This window comes from Lactuca serriola, chromosome 4 (assembly GCF_051521515.1).
Source record: "Lactuca serriola cultivar US96UC23 chromosome 4, Lser_US96UC23_V15, whole genome shotgun sequence".
NCBI classification, from domain to species: Eukaryota; Viridiplantae; Streptophyta; class Magnoliopsida; order Asterales; family Asteraceae; genus Lactuca; species Lactuca serriola.
In genome coordinates this window covers 38,292,468-38,314,405 of record NC_136411.1, presented here as the reverse complement: position 1 = coordinate 38,314,405, position 21,938 = coordinate 38,292,468, and the positions used below count along the sequence as shown (strand labels likewise).

At 33.9% G+C, this 21,938-nt stretch overlaps 1 pseudogene; it reads left to right on the top strand.

Moving 5' to 3' along the window:
* The first annotated feature begins 388 nt into the window (after positions 1-388).
* Positions 389-21,716, top strand: LOC145098241 (uncharacterized; annotated as a pseudogene).
* Positions 21,717-21,938: the final 222 nt, after the last annotated feature.

Sequence of the window (21,938 nt, the reverse complement as noted above, 5' to 3'; positions counted from 1 at the left end):
GGCAGTTATGTAATTATGTCTAGGGTCAATATAGCCTGATCAACTATATTCATTTGAGATATGACCAACATGTGCTTGGAAGTTACTGTGGTGTTGCAGCAGGCCTAAAACTTACCAAGTATTCCTACCACAAGATATTACTAGAACAAAACCTTCATCATAAAATACTATAGGAGTATTTTAGTTAAATCCGAATGCATTGTAGAAATTCATTCCAAGTGTTTCTACTCATTCTTCCCTAGCGATAGTTTACTTGCTTTAGTAACTCCTTCCTCTTTATCGCTTAGTAGAACACTTTATCTATCATGTAGAGATATATCATGTTTCATATCTCTTGGTTCTAAAGTCAAAGGGACTTATCACCTTCTTTTTCCTGATATAGAACAAGATGGCTCCAAAGAAAAGACCCAACAAAAAGAACAACAATTCTTCAACGGATCCAACGTCACCACCACCTCCTCAGTTCGATCCCGCTATGTTCCAGGTAGTTGTTACTTCCGTCGTGACTGCTGCGTTGTTACTAATAAATCTCGATTGTTCTGGTGGTTCCAAGAGTGGTATTCATTCCCAAAATCATGAAGGGAGTCAAGGGCATCAGAAGGAGTGCTCCTATAAAGACTTCATGACTGCAAAACCCACATCTTTCGACGGCACTGGAGGTGTTATTGCCTTGACTCGATGGTTCGAGAAGATCGAGTCTATCTTCAAAATATGTTCCTGTTCAGAAGCCAACAAAGTGAAATTCACCGCCTACAGTTTCACCAACAGAGCATTGACCTAGTGGAATAGTCGGGTCAAATCCCTAACCCTACCAGTAGCAAATGCTATGGGTTAGGAGAGCTTGAAGAGCTCATGCTTGCTGAGTACTATCCAAGGGGCGAAATGCATTAACTGGAGCACGAACTATGGAACCTAAAGTTGAAGGGTTCTGACATTGCTGCTTAGACTTCAAGGTTTGAAGACCTAACACTTATTTGACCGGGAATGGTCACCCTGGAAAGCAAGAAAATAGAGAGATACATTTGGGGATTGACGCCCCCAACTCAAGGGAATGTCTTGGCTGCCAGGACAATCACTTTTGACAGCGCCAAGTGCCTAGAGCAGACTCTCATAGATCACGGGGTTGATCTGGATAAAGTAACAGCTGCTTCCGAACCATTGAAAGGAAGTGGTGAGAAAAGAAAGTTTTTGAAGCAACGAAAGGGCCAGTCTTCGTAGGAGCCTTCCAAGAAACAACAAACTGTGACAGTCCACGCTGCCACTACTCCTGTCGCTCCTCCTGCAACTCAAGCACCTACCAGTGGATATACTGGTACCCTCCTTTGGTGCACCAAGTGCAGTTATCATCACCATATTCCCGGCCCATGTTGTGAAATGCTTTGCAACAACTATGGCAAGAAGGGTCACACTACTCGAAGCTGCAGAACACCAGCCCAACCAACCAATCAGGCATCCAGAGTAGGTGTTGGTCAAGTCTGTTATGGCTGTGGCGAGGTCGGGCATTACAAGAGAAACTACCCCAAAGCAACAATAGTTGGAAACACCGGGAGAGTTCTAGCAATGGGTCAAGAGGAGGCAGTCGTTGATCCTACTACTGTTATGGGTACATTCCTCCTCGACAACTCTTATGCATGCATTCTTTTCGATTCTGGTGCGGAGAGAAGTTTTGTTAGTCATGCATTCAAGTATCTTCTCAAACATAAACCTCAATCTTTAACCGAAACATTTACCGTTAAGATGGCTAATGGTGAGAAAGAGAACACCAACGACATATTTATCGGTTGTACCCTTACCCTAGACAATCATTCCTTTCCCATCGACCTTATGCCAGTTTCCATAAAAAGCTTCGATGTCATCATTGGCATGGATTGGTTGAGCCCCAATCATGTTGATATTCTTTGCTACGAAAAAGCCATCCGCCTTAATCTTCCCTCTGGTGAAACCCTTATGATCTATGGTGATAAACTCAGCTCAAGCCTTCGCATCATTTCGTGCATAAAAGCTCAAAAACTTCTGCAGAAGGAGTGTCATGCATTCCTAGCCCATGTTATTAACGAGAAGAAGGAAGTTAAAGACCTCGAGAGCATCCCTGAAGTCTGTAATTTTCCTGATGTCTTTCCTAAAGAGCTTCCGGGAATCCCTCCTGAACGCGAAGTCGAGTTTCGCATCGACTTAATCCCCGGAGCTACCCCCGTAGCTAAGTCCCCATATCGCCTAGCGCCAGCAGAAATGCAAGAGTTATCCAGCCACCTCAATGAGCTGCTCAACAAAGGATTCATCAGACCGAGTTCCTCACCCTAGGGAGCCCTGGTTTTATTTGTGAAAAAGAAGGATGGATCTTTTCAGATGTGCATTGACTACTGTGAATTGAACAAGATCACCATCAAAAACCGTTATCCTCTTCCTCGGATCGATGACCTTTTCGACCAGCTTCAAGGAGCCAACTATATCTCCAAAATAGACCTCAAATCAGGGTACCATCAGCTGCGATTCCACGAAGGTGATGTTCCTAAAGCAGGATTCCGGACTCGCTATGCTCACTACGAGTTCGTAGTAATGCCTTTCGGTCTAACCAACGCACCGACAATATTCATGGACCTGATGAATCGGGTGTGTCGTCTTTTCCTGGACAAGTTTGTTATTGTGTTCATAGACGATATACTTGTCTATTCCAGAAGCAAGGAAGATCACAAACAACGCTTGAGATTAGTGTTGGAAACTCTAAGAATGGAAAAGCTATACACGAAATTCTCTAAGTGTGAATATTGGATTTGAAAAGTAACTTTCTTGGGTCACGTGGTAAGTGAGGAAGTTATACACGTGGATCCATCCAAAATCAAAGCGATAGAGAACTGGTCAGCACCGAAGACACCCACAGAAATTTGTCAATTCTTGGGTCTCACTGGCTATTATCGCAGGATTATCCAGAACTTCTCCATAATTGCCAAACACTTAACCACTCTGACTCAGAAAGTTGTACCCTTTTGTTGGAGTGAAAAGCAAGACACTGCATTCCAAACATTGAAGCGAGCCTTGTGCAGCACGCCTATCATGTCTCTGCCCGAAGGGACAGAGGACTTCGTTGTCTACTGCGATGCATCCAACCAGGGCTTAGGCTATGTGCTTATGTAACGAGGAAAGGTTATTGCTTATGCCTTGAGGCCGCTAAAAGCACATGAAGTCAATTATACAAATCATGACCTGGAGTTAGGAGCAGTGGTCTTCGCACTGAAGATTTGGAGATATTACCTCTACAGAACCAAGTGCACAATCTTCACTGACCATAAAATCCTACAACACATCTTCGACCAGAAAGACTTAAACATGAGACAACGGCGATGGGTAGAACTACTCTGTGATTATGAGTGTGAAATACGCTACCATCCCAGCAAGGCCGACGTAGTAGCTGATGCCCTCAGCCGAAAAGAATACTCCGGTCGCAGTGTGAAAGCACTTACTATGACCATCCATTCTCACTTATCTGCACAAATCAGAGGGGCTCGGCAGGAAGCCCTAAAACCAGAGAACGTGGCAGACGAAGCCTTAAGGGGGATGGAGAAAAACTTAGAGATCAAGGGAGACGGATTCTGCTATTTCAAGAACCGGATCTGGACCCCAAAGTTTGGTGGATATAGAGAGGTTGTCATGAACGAAGCTCACAAGACTAGATACTCCGTTCACCCAGGATCGAATAAGATGTAACTTGATCTCAAGAAACTATATTGGTGGCCAAACATGAAGGCCGAGATTGCTACCTTCGTGGGAAAGTGTCTGACTTGCGCCAAGGTGAAGGTCGAATATCAGAAGCCCTCAGGTTTGCTGCAGCAGCCCGCGAAACCTAAGTGGAAGTGGGAGAGAATTACCATGGATTTCATTACCAAATTACCTAAATCTCCGAGTGGGTACGACACCATCTGGGTAATAGTCAATCGGTTGACGAAATCTGCTCACTTCCTGCCAATCAAAGAAACTTTCAAGATGGAAAGACTCACACGAATCTACATCCAAGAGGTAGTTCGACTGCACGGTGTGCCTGTATCCATTATCTCCGATCCAGATAGCAGGTTCACTTCTAGATTTTGGCAGTCCCTGCAGAAAGCTCTTGGAACTAAGCTGGATATGAGTACAGCCTACCATCCTTAGACAGACAGACAGAGTGAGAGAACCATCAAGACCTTAGAAGACATGTTGAGAGCATGTGTCATCGACTTCGGTCAATCGCTGGACACTCATTTTCCCTTGGTTGAACTCTCTTACAACAATAGTTATCATACCAGTATCAAGATTGCGCCTTTTGAAGCCCTCTATGGCCGCAAGTGCAGATCCCCTCTATGTTGGGCTAAGGTGGGCGACACACAGCTAGCCAAGGGAAAAGTCCCTGATATCACTCTCACTGGTCCAGAAATCATCCACGAAACCACTGAAAAGATCATACAAATCTGGGAACGAATAAAAGCTTCACGAGATCGACAAAAGAGATACGCCAATAAACGACGAAAACCCTTGGAGTTCCAGGTCGGAGACCATGTCCTGCTGAAGGTCTCCCCCTGGAAATGCATGATTCGCTTTGGAAAGCATGGGAAACTAAATTCGAGGTACATAGGACCATTCGAAATCCTTTCTAGGAATGGTCCTGTAGCCTACAAACTTCGTTTACCGCATGAACTTGGCAACGTTCACCCTATCGTCCACGTTTCGAATCTCAAGAAATGCCTATCTGACGAAAACCTAGTGGTCCGTCTTGATGATATTGAAATCAATGAAAACCTAAACTTCTTGGAATAACCAATCAAAATCATGGACCGGGAGGTCAAACGAACAAAACGAAGTCGTATCCTGTTAGTGAAGGTTAGCTGGAATGTGAAGCGGGGACCTGAATTCACTTGGGAACACGAGGATTCAATGAAACAGAAGTACCCTCATCTTTTTCCAAATCCATCATTTGTATCTTTATTCATGAATTTCGGGACGCAATTCCCTCTAACGGGGAGATGATGTGACAACCCGAAACTTTCATTCTGTACGATTGGTCAATTTTATCAGTGTTAAATTCTTTTTCGTCACTTTTTAACGCCATTTAAGGGTTCGTTTAAGTCTTTTAAGGCTGCGTACAGCTGGGAACGAGATTAGGAATGACTTAACATGTCGTAAAGAAGCAAAAATGGATCATACACCCTCCTGAGAGGTGTGTACGGCCGCACACCCACCCCCCAGCCACACACTCCCTTTTTATATATAGGGGTGACCCCTTCATTCATTCCTTTCCTTTGGTTGCACACTACTTTCTCTCTCTACTCTCTCTCTCTCTCTCTAAAAATATCATCCAAGAACACTCTAAGGGCCTCAAAAACATGAAGAATTCCATCATTTAACTTATTATTGTTGGATTAATGTCTAAGTCCATAACTACAATTGGTAAGACTTGACCCGACCCGGCATGGTCCATTTGGGTTGCATGGCATCATGCATTTGGATAGACTATAATGAGAGAAATAACACTTAAGGTTTGTTAATATATTATAAGTTATAATATATTAATAAGATTATTTAATTAGTATTGATCAAGAATTAATCTAGAATTAATTAAGTGATCAAAAGAAAACTAATTAAATATATGGGTTGATTGTGTAAATCACCCATACTTGTATAGTGGGCTAATGCTCCATGGATTGTCAAGTTGGGCTAAAACCCATAAGATGCTCCATGGATGCTCCATGGTGTATTTGAACCCATGGATCCAAGGAAATGGAAAGCCATAACAATTAGGGTTTACCCTAATTATAACAACTATATAAGATCATATTCTTTGACAAAATCGGCCACTAAGTTAGGAAGAGAAGGGCTAGCCGATTTTAGAAGTGTTCAAGTTTCTCTCAAGTTATTCCAAGTGTATTTGGTTTTGTGTGAACCATTTGAGGTGTCACACTTGGGGCACTAGGCACTCAAGCATCTTGAGAACATTCTACACCAAAGAGGTATGTATTCTATCTTGTTATATTCATTGTTTTGTATGCTAGATTAGGATAATACCTTGGATGTTCATATTTGCATGTATAATAGAGAAAACATAGATCCAAGGTATTTAGGGTTGCATGTACACTTAGGAGTGTTATAATGCTCAAAACCCAACAGTGGTATCAGAGCCTAGGCTTGCTTTCTCTTATACTTGATGCAAATTGCTGAAAAATGCTAAAAAAATCGATTTTCTGGCGTTCTGGGCACTGGACTCGCCGAGTCCACTGATGAACTCGCTGAGTCCACTGATGCACTCGCCGAGTCCATGAGTAAAATCATCCTACTCGTCGAGTAGGTTCATGCACTCAACGAGTAGGAGCCCCAGACAGCATATATTCGACGTTTTTGGCTAGAAATGGACTAGGAACATTACCCTAAGTTGTTTTTGAACTTATAAACTTATTTTGGATGTGGTAATGTTCATACTAATCCAATTTCAAAGATAGTTGTCAATAGATTCATGTTTTGTATTAGTTTAAGTGTTATGCTAACTACATGAAAAAGTTTGATTCCAATTATCATGTTCATATGAGTTGCTTAGATTAATAGAAAAGGTTGATTGATTATGTGTCTTTGATCCATTTTAATCTAAGAGATGATTCTAAAATGTGTTTGTGTAACTTGTCCTCAAGTTACATGAAAAGTCACATTAAAGTTTCTTAAAACTCATAAAAGTTGGCAATGGTTACAAATATGAAGAGTCTTGTTCTCATTAAATGGTTTTATGACTCTATAACTTGTCCTCAAGTTATGGAGGTTCAAGAGTCACTTCATTAATCATTAAAATGTGCAACCTTAATTAGTTCCATAAGTTACAAAAATAAAGAAAAGTTACATTCTTTTATTATTTTAAAGTCTTCCATAACTTGTCCTCAAGTTATGGAACTTGAAGAGTCTTTTAATCAAAACTCTTTAAACACATAAGTTATGGAATTAATTAGTTTTGAATAGTTTCAAAACTTGCCCTCAAGTTTTGGAATTTGAAAAGTTTTCTCTTATGAATACTTTAATTCCAAGTTAAGCCCTTAGGATTTTAAAAGTTAAAATTCAATCCTTATACTTTATAATATTATAAGTCAATAATATATATATATATATATATATATATATATATATATATATATATATATATATATATATATATGTGTGTGTGTGTGTGTGTGTGTGTGTAAGAGTAAAATTCAGTCTTACCGTTAGTAGGCCTCATTCACGAAGTCGGTCTATAAGGGGGTATAAGGTTACTGCCTATAAAATGGCAGTTTAATGGGTGTCCACTCTCACCCATCGCTTCCTTGACTGGTGGAGGGTCATTAGCCGAATGGGTAGGATAAAGACTATAAGTTCTCCCTTCATTAAAAGTATTAATGATAAATACTAAGTAACTAACCACTTATAATTCACAGTCTTAGTTACTTAGGAAAATGTGAATAAGGTGCTAACCCATGAAATTACACTTGGCACTTTGCTTAAGTCTGTTGGTGGAGCGTGTGTGGTTTACCGGCACACTAGCTTGATTTAACAAGGTAGGCAAAGACTTTCTTAAAGTTTAATCATAGGCCGGTGGAGCATGTGTGGTTTACCGGCACATCGGTTGGGTGATAAACATTTAAGAGTACCAAGTAATTTGCATGGTTACTTCACACCTTGTTTTGTGATCCTCGGCATCCCAGTCACAAAACCTGAAGGGCACACTCGAGATTGAAACATGTCATTGAAAAGTTCAATGAATCTCAAAAAGATCTAGGAGTTTCAAATCCAATTAAAACTTAATTATAGTTTGTTTTTCATGGTGTAAATTGGTAAATCGTCATTTACCTACCTTCAACTATTTTATAACTTGGATTACGGCATCCCTCTTCCAGTTATAAATAGGTTGTTGGGTCCTAGCCTTAATATTTCATATTGGGTGTTATATTAAGGTATTTTAAATCAACTAAACTTGAATATCTCCCAAAAGATGTCTAGTTCAGACATCTATGATCTTCCCAAATCTCTTGGAACTTCACTTCCTCCACCTCCTCCAATTATTCTCCCTAACCCACAAGTTCAAGGTCACTCAAGCCCTATTGGCAAGGCAAAGTCTAGGTGTGATCACATCTTGGAGATGAATTCACATATTGACAAGCCAGGAGAGTTGGGTGTCAAAGTCTTGAGAAAGTTCGTGGTTCAATCACTTTCTAAGTCACATAGTGAGTTCCTTTGGGACTCCTATGAAACAGAATATGACACGACCCTTAATAATCTTATCTATTTGCTTGGTACTGCTGAATCAGCAATGATTTGAGAGGCTAGTAAAGCAAATTTAATTAGAAGATCGACTTCCAAAACTTTATGGACATTGACAATGATGACACTGGAAATCCAGAAAAAGAAACATTCTCTTCCCAATAGAAAGGGATCGGCCATAGTCAAATCGGTTGACCAAATGGTAAAGAGAAATGCTAAGTCTGTGATAGTCCCATGTACCATTATCAAAGAGCCCATATGTTAAATTGCCAAAGGAAGGGGCGTTGGTTACGAAGCTGCCAAACTTACCTAAGGATGGTAAAGTCAAAGAGTTTGACTTTATTTCAGGTAAAGTCCATTGTCTAACTCTATTAAGTTCCTATTTGGAGATTCTTATTACATGATTTAACTGGGTCACATCTTGGTGTTTTAAGAATCAAAGAAAAGTAAAGAAACTTAAAGAAAGAATATGTTGAATCTGATCGCGTAGATGGATTTCAATCACATAATTTGAAGATTGGATTCTTGAGCTACTTCTTAGGAGTTATGAGATATTGCTTAGGAATAGATAACAACAAGTTTTCATATGGATTGTAAGGATAAGTTCTTCCGCAAAGTTTTAAAATAAAAGGAAAATTTCTGATTTTATTTATTTTAAAATATCCTTAGAATGGCATCTGTGAAAATTTTTGTTGCTTATAAGATTTCATTAATAGCAAGACTGGAAATATGAAATTGATTCTTTCATTTGTGGTAATGTCTAAATTTACCAAATAAGGAAAGATTCTCATCACCCAAGTTTCATTTGGACCGGAACTTGGAATCATGCAAGTTGTATACTATGATGAATGAGAACTTTCAAGCATTGGAAAATTAAGACTAATTACTTGTTCACATGGATGTGTGAGTCAAGTAAATGACTAAGGGATCGAGTACAAATTCTTGTGCACTGATCAAGCCCACCACAAATAATCGATAAGACTATTCGTCATGATTTACTAAAGTTTAGTAAATATGGTTATACTTATAGGATTAAGTGTAATTCTAATACATTGGAAAATTTTCGATGTATGGCGCGAATAAGAAGAATCAAATTAGGCAGAAGGATAAAAGTTTCTCAAATCTGAAAAAATGGGAGAGTACTTTAGTATCATGTTATATGATCATCTTAAGGATTAAGAGACCTTATCACAATTCATACTCTAAGTGCATTCTGATATCTAAGAAGAGGAGCTAGGAATTGTTGAAGTGGTCAAATCAAGAAGATGAGTCATACTTCGTTCCAAAACAATTCTTAGAGTCATACTCAAAGATTGTTACTTGAGTGACATATCTTAAAGAAGGTTTATTAACACTAGTCAAATGTAAGAGTAACAGGTTATCTACTCTTGTACATTTGAAATTGGTAATTTGTGATGTTTAGGATAAAACAGAGACCAACTTAGACCAATTGTGTGAAGTGTTTGTCTTGATAAAGAATCTGCACTATCCCTTGAATATGTGACAAGAGACTCTTATATGTCAAGAGGACAGTGGGAGTCTTAAAGGTCTTGAAAAACTCAAGATCTAATAAAACCTGGAATTATTCACTAGCACACGACTTGAGGTGTATAACCTATCGTGTTGACATTTCTGTGCCCATTCCAGTTAAAGTTGGCTTTGCATATGAGTTCTTAGAGTCCTCAATTGGTTGCACAGCTACTTGGAATCTATGGCAGGCCCTTGTGCTGCCAAATGGCAAGGACTTAAGATTGCACAAGTTCAGTCCATATGTGTTTGGATTTGTCATTATTCGTGTCTTGTGACTAAGGTTTTGACAAATTCATATGGGTAGGAACTCATACACTATAAAAATCTAAGTGTCATAAGGTTTCTCTCCGATTCATGAAAATGATGGTGAGGAAACACTTTCACTAAGTAGATTTTAGCCAGATAGCAATTGTGATATTTGCATCCTCAAATTCGTTAGTGGAGCTGTGTGGTTAACCGACACACTAACATGGACTTATGAGAAATAGAAAAGGTCTAAACAATTAAGACTATGATTACGGAATACCTTTTCATAGTTCTGAAATTATTTAGACACACCTGTGAGCTATCTAAGATAAGGTGTATGATTTTGATAAAGTCTTATCAAAGCAATCTAGTATCAGAAATCTGAACTTTGGTAAAAAAGAGTCAATAGCTGATTTTTGAGTACATGTCAAAGCTAGTAGGAGCATAAGTTTTATGCTAATAATCATCATGTTAGTGGGAGCATGATAATTATGATAAGTATTGCAAGTTAGCAATGTTAATTATAGAAAATAAAAGTTTCAATTCATGAGGTTGCAGGGGTTGAAAAAGTTGTTTTGCTATAATTAAGGGAGAGGAAATTATACTTCATTTCCATTATGAAAAGCTTAGATTGAGTTTATAATCATTCTAAAGAGCTTATATTGAGATTTTAATCACCTTTAGTCAAGAATATATATATATATATATATATATATATATATATATATATATATATATATATATATATATGAATTTCATGTTGGATTGGTTCAACTTAAGAAAATTCTATATATTGCGTTCTAAAAATTCGATTATGATTGCGACATCCCCTTTCATAGTAAAATTTTGAGAATATGGCAAACAAAAAATTATTATGGCAAAAAAATTGGTCTAGAACCATGTCTTTATGTGAAACATCAAGAATCGTGTCCCATTTACTTTGGGTACAAGATCGATTACTTGTGCTATAATATTTATTCTTTCTGAATTTTCCAAATGCCTTGGGGAATTAAGGAGGAAAAATGTCTAGAATTGGCAATGACTAAAGTGATTAAGCAATTATCGAGGACAATCTAAGGTTTACCAAAGATTGGTTGCTCAAGGACAGTTGGAAGTATAGTGTGAATTTTGGAAGGGCCATATTGACAAAGTCTGAAAAGAGGCAACTCTTGTTCAGACGTAATAGTCAAAATGGGAAATAGAGTTGTCTCTATAGATAGAAGCAATTTGTGTAAGATTAGAAAGAACTTAGTGCAAGAAGCATGTTCAAAGCAATGCATACTTTGAACATAAGGCTTTGTGTCCATGGAGTAGGTCTTCATTGGAATACTCTGCAATGGTTGTTGACAAGTCTTTGTGACATTGTACACATTCATTACAAGAGGGTAGTGCATTTAAGTTTAAAGCCTAACAACATTTCAATTTGGGAGTGTGAAATTAGAATCATTGAAAGCTTGGTCGATTGGTTTATTTCACAAAGTAAGGATCATAGATAAACATAGAGTGCATACTTGGTGTATGGTAAAGCTATTGTTTAGAAAAACATAGTGTACATGCTTGGAGCATGGGATAACTAGTGTTTTAATTCAAGTATAAGCTTGATAAAACCGAAACAATGAATAATGAGTAATCAGTATGGTGATAAATAGAAAGTGTTTTATTTATATTCATAGGTTTTGATACCATATTTGATTCATTTATTCTTGTGTTTCACTTTGCATGTTTTGACTTCCATAATAACTAGTTTATTCTTCCGGAATGACTAAGTTATTCAAACCATCCACAGTCGGTCATATGTTGGAAATAGATATGAATCAAGACTGTCATGGGTTGGCTTGTAGAGGTCCAAGTTGGTGGACAAAGTTGTGCTACAACACTCATGAGTGCTCATAAGTTCTGAGTATTAGATTCAACTCGCGCTCATTTGAATCACCTCATGGATTTTATCACGAGTGATCATGAGACGATAATATCTTATATTCTTCAAACCTAGAGATATGAGTTGTTACTATGAGTTGGTTATACATTGATTGCACGAAACTGTATTGGTAACTCGATGTTATAAAACGTGTCTTTGTGTATGATTCAACAAGTAGCAGAACAAGCCATATGAGTTGAAGTTTATCCATTCCTTTTACCTTCAGGATAAAAGTGATATATGTGGGCCCCTCGATGATTTAATGATGATACATGTGAGTGCTTGGCCAAGCCAGGACTGATTTGATTTGTTCAATCAGTCAATCGTCATAAATCGGAAATCGGGAAACAACAAATGGACAGAGAGAATGACTTGTAATCCATGTCTCAGTCCATATGATATCTAGAATGGAGGAATATATGATCCCTTATCTAATGGACAAGTCATTGACAAAGGTCAAAGATCATCGGCAAGGTCAGAGTTCGACGGAAGCTTTTGAGAGCTACAATTGCCAGTCGGTTCTTGAAGTCATACGCAATAATAGTTTTAGACTTATCCAAGTGGGAGACTTTTGGATTAATGTCTAAGTCCATAACTACAATTGGTAAGACTTGACCTGACCCGGCATGGTCCATTTAGGTTGCATGGCATCATGCATTTGGATAGACTATAATGAGAGAAATAACACTTAAGGTTTGTTAATATATTATAAGTTATAATATATTAATAAGATTATTTAATTAGTATTGATCAAGAATTAATCTAGAATTAATTAGTGATCAAAAGAAAACTAATTAAATATATGGATTGATTGTGTAAATCACCCATACTTGTATAGTGGGCTAATGCTCCATGGATTGTCAAGTTGGGCTAAAACCCATAAGATGCTCCATGGATGCTCCATGGTGTATTTGAACCCATGGATCCAAGGAAATGGAAAGCCATGACAATTAGGGTTTACCCTAATTGTAACAACTATATAAGATCATATTCTTTGACAAAATCGGCCACTAAGTTAGGAAGAGAAGAGCTAGCCGATTTTAGAAGTGTTCAAATTTCTCACAAGTTATTCCAAGTGTATTTGGTGTTGTGTGAACCATTTGAGATGTCACACTTGGGGCACTAGGCACTCAAGCTTCTTGAGAACATTCTACACCAAAGAGGTATGTATTCTATCTTGTTATATTCATTGTTTTGTATGCTAGATTAGGATAATACCATGGATGTTCATATTTGCATGTATAATAGAGAAAACATAGATCCAAGGTATTTAGGGTTGCATGTACACTTAGGAGTGTTAGAATGTTCAAAACCCAACAGTAATTCAGGTAAAACACCTAAATCTAAGCCTAAATTCAACATGTTCTTCATCACTTGAAGGTGTACGGCCGCACACCTTCATAAGGTGGTCGTACACACCTCAAAAACCCTCTAAAGTGAGAGTTTTAGCCTTGTATCTCCTAGTTGGACTTGGTTTGAGCCTTGAGTGTACGGCCGCACACCCACTCTGTACGGCCACACACTCCTGTGTGCATCCGCACACACACCCTGGCCGCACACCCACTATGTACGGCCACACACCCACCTTTATGGCCATACACCCACTTCAATGCTTATATTTTGCCTTAAACTTGCAAATATCAATAAGTGTGGGACCTAGAACACCTAGTACAAGCATTTCCAAGACCTTAGGGTGGTTTCTCATCATGATTATTAATGAAATACCCTAATCTAATACATATATGTATTACCATATGATTAATAGGGTCCACTTGCGTACAAAACATCAGTTGACACTCAGCAGTCATATCGATCGCACACTCGAATCCTACGTTAAACTGTGAGTTCATACCCCTACACTTGTCGAGTTTTTCATGTTTTCAGGGGGAATACAAGCTAAACATAAAAGTTTACATAACGTAAAAACTGATGCAATTACAACAATTTTCTATCAAACAATTAGATACTTTGTCCCTTTTGTAATATGCGGAGCATAAGGGACGTTTTCTAATCATAATTGCATAGTTTTCAAAACAATACATGAACGTAACAAACCATTCAAACTATAATAAGTATAGTTTGGGATTTCATTACCAGTCTTACAGATTTAAACTTCATGCAAAGTCAAACATATAAATTATGTCAGATTTAATCTATCCGTTAATACGAATACAAAACTAGAGTATCTTGCTAAATAATTATTTTGTGTATAATTACTTATACTCTACACCGTTACAAACGATTTCGAACTCGAGAACAACTGAACAACACGTAAACTAGTTCATATAGGATTGTGAGACTTATCTTCGTTATGACCCTCGGGGTACCAATAAATCCTCTCCGGTAGTATAACCAGAGTCTCCTGGAGGGAGAGCATGAAACTTGTGAATAGATCTATTCGGGACCGACAATCCCACACCTGAACTGTTAGCTACAGTTAGGCGGGCACGCCTGGGGTGACAAATTTTGTAATCATACGACGGCTGAAGAAATGTCAATGAGGTCACCGGTCATATTAGTATGGTTATACGACTCACAATATATATAAACTAACCTTTGTTTGTGGGAATTCTTTCTTCTATAGTTTTATTTTAAGTAATAAAACTACTATACTTACTGGTGATAGCCAGGGTTTTCGAATAGATCTTACGTACTGGTGGTAACCAGGGTTTTCGAAAGGACAAATACTTTTCCTACAGAAATCAATAAACATGTTAGAAAATATTGGATTTTCTTGGAAAACATGCATACATATTTCAGAACTTGGTAACAATGGTTTTCGACACAAACGACATTTACTTATAATGGAAAGAAACTATTTATACAAACTTAGTGACTAGTTTTCAATACAAAAACATGCTTATGAACTCACCCTCTTTATGTTGATACGTTTTCAAAACCACTTGTATTCTCAGGGCAACGATAGACAAGTACTTTGCCAGATTTTGGAGAAGACGGAGCATTTTGGAGACTCGTCTTTATCTTTTGCTATATACTGTTATGTACAAAATATGTTCTCAAAACATATGTAAATATTCATATTGTAACGTAATGGTTGTGTTTACTTTGATTGTTATGATACGATTGTTGTGATACTACGTATGACGTCACCCGCCCCCGAAGATTTCCGCCGTTGTTTTTCTGACGGTTTGGGGGTGTGACATCTACCATACTTTTGCCGCACTATACAATGTGTCCAATAAAATAAAATTCATTTAACCATAATTCAGACTTGGAAAACTTAGCATACAACTTCTCGTCTTTCATAACTTGCAATACATCGCTAAGATGCTTCTCGTGCTCATTCGGTCTTCGAATAAATAAGAATATCGCCAATGAAAACAATAATTGATCTATCAAGGAATGATCTACAAACTCTATTCATAAGATCCGTGAATAGTATGGGAGCATTTGTAAGACCAAAAGGCATTACTAAAAATTCATAATGACTATATTGGGTTCTAATTTTCGTCTTCACAACACCACTTTCTTTCACTCGAACTTGATGATATTCGGAACATAGATTCATCTTCGAAAAATAATCTTCTCCTTGCAATTGATCAAATAGATCATCTATTCTTGACAATGCGTAGTGATTCTTTACTGTAACTTTATTAAGCTCCCAATAATCGATGCACATCCACATTGAACCGTCTTCCTTCATAACAATTGTTTTGTTCCTTAATGCACCAATCAAAAATTAGCAAATATTAAATAATTATTAAATTGTTAAAGGTTATAATAGTAATCTTTACCGTATTTAATTTTGGTAATTATTAATATCCCTTTATTTTAATAATCAGTTTCTTATTTACCTTATTAAAATCCACATTCATCAAACGTCTTCAAACACTTCCACCGACCAAAGATGCCGCTTGAACCACTTGCTGTCATCACCATCCCCGGAGAAATCTTCACTTGGAAAATGATTTCTTTTCATTCTCCAGGTGATAGATATATGGATCGACACTCATCAACAAAGTTAAGCTTTAATTTCAACTTCTTTTTTTATTGTGAAGGCTACGTATGTTTTGTTGCCGGCAATTGAAATTAAATTACTTTTTCGATACTACGTTGTATATTTTTGAACTAGGCGAATCCCCGCGCGTTGCGCAGGAACACCTATATAGTTGAAGTCGTTACAAATATATGATTTTTTAAATATCACAATAACGTTGTTGTTAAATTTGATATAATAATTTGTATATACTAAATTGATATAACATATTGATTATTTTGAATTATATGATAATATATATACATTTATTATAACTTCATAATCTCAATCGTTTGAATGACTTCTACCCGCGAGTTACACATGAATAAAATTAAATATAATATATGATTTGATGTTATTTATAGTTGTTTTTATTGTTAACTATTTTTTAAAATTTATTTGCTTAATGCTTTAATTTCTATCATTATAATTATTTAAAACATCAAACATTGTTTTTTTATTTTAAAGTCAACAATATAATCATTTATATAGAGTTGTTTTTAACTATTGTTATTGTAAGTTATTTTAAGCTATTTATTCGGAAACTTTCAACGATTATAAAAATATATATAAGAAATATTTTATTTAAATTGAAATTGCAATTTAGTTTTTGCTTTTATCACTATAATTTTTCACTTTTAATTATTTACAAAATATTCTTTAGTTTTTTTAAATGGAACTAAAATTTATATTTGAGTTGACATTGTAATGTGCAGAAACACCTATATAGTTGAAGTCTTTACGAATATAAATTTTTTAAAATATAACACTAACGTTGTTATTAAATTTGATATAATAATTCGTATATTAATTTGATATAATATATTGATTATTTTGAATTATATGATAATATATAAATCTATTATAACGTCATGATCTCAATCATTTGAATGATTTCTACTCGCGAGTTACACATCAATAAAATTAAATATTATATATGGTTTAATATTATTTATAGTTGTTATGTTTAACTATTTTTATAAAATTTATTTGCTTAATGTTTTAATTTCAATCATTATAATTATTTAAAACATCAAACATTATTTTTTGATTTTAAAGGTAACAATATAATCATTTATATAGAGTTATTTTTAACTATTTTCATTATAAGTTATTTTAAGCTACTTATTTGAAAATTTTTAACGATTATATAAATATATTTAGGAAATATTTTAGTTAAACTGATATTACAATTTAGTTTTTGCATTTATCACTATAATTTATCACTTTTAACAATTTACAAAATATTATTTGGTTTTTTTAGTGGAGCTGAAATTTATATTTAAGTTGACATTGTAATGTTATATTTAAATTAACAATTTAAGTATTTTGTCCAAACTGTTAAAAAATTGTAGCTTTAAACTGATAATGGTTTACATGCAACAACATTTTAAATCTAATAAATTAATTACAATATATTAAAATTTAAAAACATAACTTTATTAATAGAAGTAAATATATTATTTTAAAATTGAAATTTAGTCTATTTATGATTACACTTTAGGTTTGATATTTATTTAACATTATTAACCAACTTACAATCATTATTAGAAAGACACTACAATTTATCACTTTTAACTATTTGTAAAATAATTTTTGGGTTGTTTAAGATAAATAAAATTTATATTTAAGTTGAGCCTATAATATTATATTTTAATTAATAATTTAAGTATTTTATACAAATTGTTCAAAAATTATACCTTTAAAATGATAATGGTTTACATACAACAATATATTAAAACTAATAAATTAAGTATAATATATTAAAAGTTAAAAACATAATTTTATAAGTAGAATTAAAGATATTATTTTAATATTGAAATTTAGTTTATATATGAATACACTTTAGATTTGATATTTATATAACCTAATTACCAAACTATAATTATTATTATAAAGAAATTGAAAAGTCATGGGAGTTTCAAATGAATGTGGTGAAAGGAAAAAAGAATGGGGGTTTCAAATGCATGAGATTCAAGAAAAAATGCTAGTTTTATAAGTATGTATGATTTCGCATGTTTGGATTATTATAATATCTCCGCTCAACCACCGAATGTTTTCATTATTGCAAATTGATTTTATGTTTACTCTATCCAAATCGTTATTTATTTCTTTTTTATTTGTTTGTTGTTTTTGTTTATTTATCTTAATTTCATAATCTGTGTGTATAAATAATCAAGTTGGTTGGTGTTAAAAGCGTATTGCTAAACAACAAATTTAAGTAATATTTATATTCATAAGTTGCACAATAGGTGTTTGTAGAAATGCCTAAAAAAATTTGCTTTTGCTTTTAAAATCCTTTTCACTTGCTGGATCTTTGTTTTTTTATACTTTCAGTTTTGATTCTCTATTATCTATATATATTGCACGAAATGTGTTTGTAGAAATGCCTAAAAGACAATCTGGTCATATGGTATGTATTCTGTGAAAACTCTTAGAATATTTATTATTCTGACAGAATCCAATTTCAATCTCCTTATTTGTCAAGATAGGAAAAGTAAAAAACATTGCAAGATAGGAAAAATGAAATACATTATGTTAGAATATGCTATCATTCTCTCTTATATAGTTTCTATTAAATAAGTAATGTTTGTATTCTGTCAGAATTTATCTGTATAAATGCATTCTGTTAGAATGTTTTTGAGAATGTTTGTTAACAACAAGTACATTAGCTTAACTGGTAATACTAACGAGTAATGCATGTTATTCTTTCAAAATGGATTGAAGAATAAATTCAATATTGATCATACAAGAGAAAGATTTGGAATTGAGTTCAACAACAAGTATATTTGCAAAGAATTACGTTCTTACGATAATACATCACATTTTCATAAATAGTTTGAATCAAGTGGATTATTTGGACCATTGAATACGATCAAGTGTATTTGCTCAATAATTGTACATTTAAGAATGTTATTTTTTAAGATTTTTATTCATTTTTTATGATATTCTGTTAGAATACGTATGAAGAATATATGTTGAATTCTTAAATCAAGTTAATTATCAAAAATATATGCATTGGAAATATATTCCACAAGAATAAAATCGAAAATATGTTTACTAGTTAATGTTTGACATTCTGAAAGAATAAAATCGGATTTTTAAATTTGAATTAATTTAAAATATTTAGATTTTAAAAAATAATGAATTGATTATCCCTAAAAATCCGAAAATTTCCTTTTTTTAGTATAGGTTATTTGACGAAAATGCTTCTATGTTGACATTTGTGTGATTATATGGTACATGTCTCTCTCTCTCTCTCTCTCTCTCTCTCTCTATATATATATATATATATATATATATATATATATATATATATATATATATATATATATATATGGTGAGGTTCAATAGAGAATCATAATTAACCAAGGAACTAATCGTGAGCATCGGAAATTATCACGATCAACGGCCTAGAAAATATATGTACACCTTTACATTGGACACACATACCGAATTATACCAAAAAATCCACCAGTTACAAAAAAAATCACCACTTTTTTTCGTTTAAAAAAATTTTTAGACCATGTTTTTTATCAAAAAAAAAAAAACGAATATACCGTTGTTCACGATTTTTTGTCCTCTTTCCATAGAGATCCATGATGATATATAAAAAACGATTTTTTTTTTCAAAAAAAACCCACTTCATTTTCTTTAATGAAAAAAAGTTAAGGTCTATTTTTTATAGAAAAAAATTAATAAATATATCAAAATTCATATTTTTGTACATTTTAAACATAGATTCATATTCATATTTAAAAAAAAAACGATATTTCAGTTCAGATTCACATTGTGAACTTGTTCAGATTTATATTGTAAACATGTTCAGATTCACATTGTGAACCTCCTCAGATTCACAGTATGTATAATAATAAATCAGATGCAAAGTGTGAATCCGAACTGATCGGAGCTTTTTTACATTGTGAATGTTAAAATTTGAAATATTTACAGTTTAGATTCACAATGTGAATCGACACTGATCGAGGTTTTTTTTTGTGAACCTTCTCAGATTCACAATGTGAATTTGAACTATTCGAGATTTTTCATATTGTGAATGTTAAAAAATTGAAATATTTACAGTTTCAATTCACAGTGTGAATCTACACTGTTCGAGTTTTTTTTTAATCGGTATTGATGTTTATTAATAGAGTACAAAAAATTAATATTTTTGGTATAATTAGTTTTTTTTTATAAAAAAAAGCTTAAATATTGAAAAACATAAGAAAATTAAGTGGGTTTTTTTCGAAAAAAAAAATTCGTTTTTTATATATCATCATAGATCTCTATGAAAGATGATGAAAAATCGTGAACAAATTCGGATTTTTTTTTCGATAACAAACTTAGCCTAAAAAAATTAAATGAAAAAAAGGAAGTGGATTTTGTTATAATCCAGTACATGTGTGTCCATTATAAAAATTTACAACCTTCTTTTTACCGTTGATCGCTTTAAATTCTGACGCTTTGGATTGGTTCATTGGTTTCTTGAATAATAATGGTTCTCTATTGAACTTTCCAATATATATATATATATATATATATATATATATATATATATATATATATATATATATATATATATATATATATATCTTAACTTGTAATCAAATTATTAGTAAGATGATTTGATTGTAGTGAGAGCAGAGCCGGCCCAAAGCAAGTTCATCCAGTGTCCTTGAATAGGGCCCAAAAAATCAGAGGGCCCATTTTTTTTTCATTCTTTAATAGGGTGTGTTCATTTGGCCCAAAAAATTTAGGTTATATCCATCTATATACTCAGTTAACGAACGCAGGAAGGAGGCAAGAGGGAGCGGGAACTCAAATTTTTGGGAAAAAGAGAACTCTTCGGTTAATGAAGCTAATCTTGATAATAATGATAATGTTGATGTTGATGTTGATGTTGATGTTGATGTTGATGTTAATGATAATGTTGATGTTAATGATAATGTTGATGTTGATGTTAATGTTAATGTTAATGTTAATGTTAGTGATAATGTTGATTTTAATGATAATCCTAATGTTGTTGTTGATGATAATGTTGATTTTCACACTTTTGATATATTTTCTCCAAGAAATTGGGATGCTCTTGAATCTAGTATGATAAATATTTTAGTGTTGAAAGGTCCTAAAAGAGATCTGTCTCTTACAAAAGGTCCTAAAGATAAATATTTAAGAAGATTTTTTGCAACATATTATACTAAAACTTTACCAAATAGGAAAAAATGTGATATAGATTGGCTTGTTTATTCTAAAGAAATTGATAAAATTTTTGTTTTTGTTGTAAAATATTTCGAAAAGGGTGTGGGAAGGGTCAATTAGCAATTGAGGGTTTTAGGGATTGGATACATCTTAACACTAGAATTAAAGAGCATGAAACTAGTATGGAACATGTTAAAATTATAAATACTTGGTATGATTTACGTTTAAGATTACAAAAAACAAAAAACAAAAAAAAAAAAAAAAAAAAAAAAAAAAAAAAAAAAACTATTGATAATACGGATCAAAAACAATTAGAAAAAGAAAAAGTTCATTGGAGACAAGTTTTGTTGAGAATTATTTCTATAGTGAAATTTCTTGCTAAACATAATCTAGCTTTTCGTGGTACTAATGAGAAATTGTATGAAGATAACAATGGAAATTTTTTAGGCTTATTTGAAATGTTGGCTGAATTTGACATGGTTTCTTATGACCATATACAACGTATTACAAATGAAATTGATATCCATAAACATTATCTTGGGCATAGGATACAAAATGAATTAATACTTTTACTTTCTTCAGAAATAAAGTCTATGATTATCAAAAAGATAAAAAAATGCAAAATACTTTTCTATAATACTTGATTGTACTCCCGATATAAGTCACCAAGAGCAAATGACTATTATTTTAAGATATGTAGATGTCTCGTCAAATGTTGTTTGCATTGAAGAATCTTTTTTAAGGTTTTAGATGTAAATGATACAACCGGCCAACGACTCTTTGATGTTTTAAAAAATGAATTGAATTTGT